The sequence below is a fragment of the Miscanthus floridulus genome, chromosome 17 (assembly GCF_019320115.1).
Source record: "Miscanthus floridulus cultivar M001 chromosome 17, ASM1932011v1, whole genome shotgun sequence".
Taxonomy (NCBI): domain Eukaryota; kingdom Viridiplantae; phylum Streptophyta; class Magnoliopsida; order Poales; family Poaceae; genus Miscanthus; species Miscanthus floridulus.
The window spans coordinates 34,820,301-34,826,343 of NC_089596.1; the positions used below are offsets into that span (position 1 = coordinate 34,820,301).

At 41.1% G+C, this 6,043-nt stretch overlaps 1 pseudogene; it reads right to left on the reverse strand.

Moving 5' to 3' along the window:
* Positions 1–663: 663 nt before the first annotated feature.
* Positions 664–3,188, reverse strand: LOC136518619 (phosphoribosylformylglycinamidine cyclo-ligase, chloroplastic/mitochondrial-like; annotated as a pseudogene).
* Positions 3,189–6,043: the final 2,855 nt, after the last annotated feature.

Below are 6,043 nucleotides of genomic sequence, written 5' to 3' on the forward strand. Positions count from 1 at the left end.
TGTAATACTATGCTGAATTGACATTAACTTGTCTCAAAACTGCACTTCCTTTTAACTCTCAGACAACACATACAAATATTTTGAGCGTCATATCGCATTATGCCTGACCCAAACCAAGTTCATTTTTCATCGCAACAAAGAAAATGCCTCACCTTGGAACACTGTACTTTCAGATGGATTGGTTCGATTCCCGTACCTCAGAACAGTGTTCCACTTGCTTGTTGACCTCAAATGTCACTCTGCCATATCCAGGGTTGCACGTTTTGTTTTGTGATAATATAGGCCAAGTATGTGCAGTTACATGCAATCGATTAAAATGTACCAAATGAATAAATTTATTTAGTTATTTAAATTTACTCAAACGAAACTGATACCGCTCTCCATGAAAATTCTGGACATCTGAATTTCCCCCCAGTGGCCTTCTCTAGACAAAAGGACCATGTCCCAAATAACAGTATCAGACGTGTAGGGCCAAGTTCCCGTGGAACCACTCGAATAATTATTTGGTTACCCTTCGCTTTCTAGCGGTAGTAGTGGTGCAGAACTTAACCCCACAAGATTAATGTTGTTACATAAACTGGGCTGCTTTGCCCAGCCGACCAACAAGTCTCAAGCCACTACAAGCAATGACGGCCATAAAAGGTCAGACAGTACTGAACCCCGTCACCCTCGAATCACCTCTCCAATGTGATAAGCAGGATTTGATACATGGGTGTCTTCGATAATTCTGTCCGCTGACTCTCTGCTTACCGCAAGAACCATTCCAATGCCCATATTGAATGTTCGCCGCATCTCTGCATCATCAATGTTTCCAACCTACAAAATATGTAATGATAGATGTTAAAGGTATCTAGATCTAGGTACAGAGTATCTATCCAGCACATGCAGATGCTGAAAATCATAGGTGAAGCTTGAGGATCATTTGTTCTTGCCTGTTGAAGCCAGTTGAAGACAGGAGGCACTTCCCATGACCCAGTAAAAATCTTTGCCCCGAGTCCAGAAGGAAATACTCTTGGGATATTGTCAGTAAAACCACCACCAGTGATGTGGCGCTAGTCCTTTCACACCACCTTTCTTAATAATCTCAAGCACCTTTTTCATTTCAAACAATTTAGATTAAAACTTCTGTAAAAGTCTGAAGGAAATATGAGATATAGATACACATAAGAAAACCCAACCTGCTTAACATAGATGACAGTTGGTGCCATTAGAGCTTCACCAACAGTAGTTGTTATGCCATCATTTCTTGGGAGCATGGTCACTCAAGGAAAGTCCGCTTTTCTCCAGTACCCTTGAAAGTTAAGGATTTTCAACCATCATTAACCAGATACATATAATGTTCAACAAATAGGAAGTAGGAAGAGATAAATAAATAAATTCATAATCCAATGATATATTACAGATTGAAACAAGCGGAATTCAAAAAGGTACAATACCTTCTAACAAGAGAGAACCCGTTAGAATGAACCCCACTGGAAGGAAGACCTATAAGGACATCTCCCTTAGCAATGTTTTTTCCATCAATGACTTTATCCTTCTTCACAACACCCACAGCAAAACCACTTAGATCATATTCACCCTCTGCATAGAAACCAGGCATTTCTGCTGTCTGTAATGATCAATTATTCAATGATCAGTTCAACTGTTTTTGGCTTTTCATAAAAGTAATACACATGAAATGCTTCATGTGGATTCATTTGAATTGATATGGAATTAAAGGTATAAAAAGCAAAAAAATAATCAGAATATTTTGTTACACTGATATTATTAATCAACAAGCATAAACATTGAAATCCCTGCTTCTTAGTAAAGGGAGTTATGCCAAATGATTCCAGATAAATAATCGAGCAAACAATTATAAGATAACAAACATGCAGCAATAGGTAGACAGTCTGGCAGTTCGAGACATTTGATCCATTCATATACAGCTACTGCAGCTTACAAGGATAATACTGCAATACCGCATGGTTGAATTGCTAAGTCATGGTAGTTTAATTTCAGAAAATGTTACCTCGCCCTCCTAGGAGAGCACAATCTGATTGTTCGCACCCATCCCTAATCCCCTTGATAACCTACATAATTTATACAAGTACTTATGAGGCAAATTGAGCAGAAGACCAAGTAATAAGTATGAGCAGGGCAAAAATATTTTGTTTCAGGTGAGAAAACAAATGTAAGTGCAAGTACCTTCTCCTGCAAGATCAACATCAAGCTTGCTCGTTGCATAGTAATCTAGGAAGAACAATGGTTTTGCACCTAAAGTTACAATGTCATTGACACTCATTGCCACCTGCCACAATAACCTAAATCCATTCAATCAATCTGCGACAGAGATAAGGAAAACAGCGTACATGCATGCAACTAAGCTCATACCAGGTCAATGCCGATTGTATCATGAATACCAGTTTCAAAAGCAAGCTTCAGCTTTGTCCCCACCCCGTCGGTGCTAGCAACAAGATAATCGTCATCTGTTCAAATAAAGCAACAGGAAAGCAAAATTTCAGAATTGGCAGTGCAAGGAAGGATCACAAAATTGGTATTATATTGCTGCATAAGGTGAGCAGTAGCAAATAAACCATCCAACTACATGGTGCATACTGCAGACTTCTACAATTGTCCCACTGACAAATTTCTAAAAAAAAGCGTTAGATTTGCACCTTTCACCAGTTAAAATTGATAATTAATTTACACTTAATCGACAACCATTGTTCACCCAACTTATTTTTGCTTACTTCCTGCTTGAGTTGCAAATCGCGGCACATGTAGAAGAATCCTCAGGAAAAAAAACGGCTGCTTCTTTTTACAACAACAAAAAAATGGATAGGTTAGCAAAGATGAAGTGATGCTAGCGCATTACTGTAGGGGAAGAGACCGCCGAAGCCGCCAATCCCGGGTGCCATCCTGGCGATGCGGCGCACGAGCTCGGCGCCGGCGTCTATGTCCACGCCGGCATCCTTGTACGTTAGTCCCCCCTCCCCGCCAGAGCCAGCGCTCGAGCAGGATACGGACGCGCGCCGCATCCCCGCAGCACCCTGACAGAACTGAACGCGCTGCGTCTGTGGAGGACCCCAGCGAACCGCGCGGGTGGAGGCGGCAGCCGGAGAGCCTGTCGGCGCTCGGAGAAAGTGGAGGAGACGGTCGGTGGTCATGGGTATGGGAGGGGGATGCGCGTCGAGAGGAGGCCGGGAGGGCGGGGGGGGCGGCGCCGCCGAAAGCGATGCCTTTGTAGGCGCGAGTGGAGGTGTCGTGAGTAGGGTGCGGCGGCGGCGGCGCTGTGTTGGGCCGTGCTAAAGCAAGTGGCAGGTCAGCCCACTAAAACGAAACAAGGTTCCTTCGACCCAATAATAATAATAAGATTAAAGGGCCATTTTCGGTAAGGCCGTAATTTCGACAACCAACGCTCTTCTCGACCGTAAGAGCATCTTCATCCATATTTTTTAACTCACTCTCTAAATCTTTGTTTAAGAAGCCATTCCAATAAAAAGCATTCAATATCTCTCTCCACCCACCAACAATTTATCTCTATCTGATTTTGGCATTTTAAAGAGCCTGTTTCACTCTTTGTCCTTGGCGAGCGATAAACTAGCTAGGAATAAAGCATGATAGTATTTGGAGATTTAATTGTAAAAAAACTGTTGAGGGTTTTTTTTTCCACCAAAATATATATTACTATCACTATGAAAGTTTATAAAGAGACTCTTAGAGTTACTCTAAGGTGCAAGCCGAAGTTGTCATCTTCACTTGGGGCGAGTCCCGATGTGTTCTATACCTCTAGTCGCCTACGATTGTTTCACCATCATGATTCTCGTCTACTTCCTCTGCCCTCACGGTGAACAACCAACATTAACATGGATCATCAATCTTTTCTAATCCCCTATGAAACCTTGACACTGGTTGTGCTTGGCGAAAGTGATCAGGGCGACGAAGGGAAGGGGGTGCCAAGGGGGCCAACCCCCCCCCCCCCCCCCCCCCCCCCCCCCCCCCCCGCCTCCCTGTGCCCCCACTATATAACCCATTAATTAGCTAATAAAAAATACTAATTAGTGTTGTATTTATTTCTCATCTCTTCTTTGTGTTAGTCCTTATTGATATCCATATGATTTCTCCCTCTATTTTGTTCTTGTTATTATTAATTGTTGTAGTTTTTCCTACACAATATCTTAGTTGATCTGAATAATATACGACCAATTAGCTAGTTATGACGTTAATTATTAGTGCTTTATCTTTCCCCTCTCTTTTATTCCAGTTATTACAATGATTTTTTCTATGAATTAGATTAGTTGGGTAGAGACTAGAGACTTAGGGCTATTTAATTTTTTATTTCGCTATAACTTTCAGTATCATTTAGACTTTTAACTTTCATTTGTATCACAAAACAAATATTGATTTGATTATTATTTATACTCTTGCTAAGTCAATATTTATCTATATGTGTATGTACGCGCACGTATTTTATCATATATGGTTATCATTGGTAATACCAAAACGGCCCCCCTGTGGTTAAATCCTAGCTGTCCCTCGGAGTGAAACGGGGACAACCGAAAAAATAGGGCCCCCTCAAGAGCCCCTGGGAATGAGGGCTTGAGGATGGAATTTAAGGGACTCCTACTTTTAAGGGTTTGAGTAGGGCCCTGCCGGAGTTTGCTAAAGTTGCTCTTAATTTGTTTATTTGGTAAAAATGAAAAAAAAATTACCCAATACTCTCTCGGTTCCAAAATAGAAGTCGTTCTCGCTTTACGAGAAGTTAGCTTTTTTAACTATGACCAATTATATATAAAATAATATTAATATTTATAATACATAATTAGTATCAATAGATAGATCGATGAATATACTTTCATAATAAATTTATTTGGAGATATAAATGTTGCACGCATTTTCTACAAATCTAGCCAATATTGAGAAAGTTTAACCTGCACGCATCCCATAATAACTTTATCGTGGGACGGAGGGAGTAGTCTTGTATCTCCCTACTTCCCCTCATATCAAAAATATGTGTGTGATTTGTTATTTGCCTAGGACCCACTTAAAAGCTCTAGTTTGCTTTTGGTGATTTGATGAAATCCTAAGTGCTAACCTTTGGCTCTAAGTGTGTATGAGATAGGTTAGCACAATCCAAGTGAATGAAGATCATGATGATGGTGGAGGCCATGGTGATGATCAAGTGCTCAAAGCTTGAAAAAGAAGAAAGAGAAAAACAAAAAGGCTTAGAACAAAGGTATATTTGATATGAGTTTTTTTGTTTTGGCACTCAAGACACCAAGTCGGTGTGAGTGTGTTTAGGATAGATAGACGTACTATTCAGAGAGGTGAAACTCGTCGTGAAATACGGTTATCAAAGTGCCACTAGCTATTCTAATTTATTGCATATGCATTTAGATTCTAGTGAGTGCTAACGCCCTTGAAAATGTTTGTCAAAAGTTGCTAACACATGTACACAAGGTGATACACTTGGTGGTTAGCACATTTGAGCAAGGATGGAGAAGTTGGAGATGAAAACGAGGAGTTGCGCAGGGACCAATCAGCAACTACAGTTATGGTGAAGGTTCGTTACGCCTTCGTCCGGCTTCTATGCTTCATGAGATATCCATCGCTCAGTGCAGGGATAAACCTACAGTCATCGCTAAAATTTGGCTTATGCTAATGCTTGTGTTGATTTGTTGTGAGAGAAAAATACTGTTTGTCCACTGAAAAGTAATGTTGAAGTAGTGCTAAATAACAAGGCCAAGGTTTTTGTCATCATAAATGTAGATGCTGATAGATCCTTGTTATTGTACGCCCAGTGAATGAAAAATATAACAGAGTTAATCGAAAAAGAATGACTTTTGTTGATTTTGAACACCGTTACCTCACTTGAAGAGTGATGTGCTCTCGAGGGGGAGCTCGACCAGATCCGCAATGTCGCCCAGGTCGTTGTCTCAAAGGTGTTCAGGTCAGTGCCAAGCACCAGCACACCCGCCATCCAGCTAGCAGAGGTCCCAAACATGGTTCGAGCGCTTATCTCCGACGAGATGTTCTACGGGATGTCGGGGGTGCTAACCTT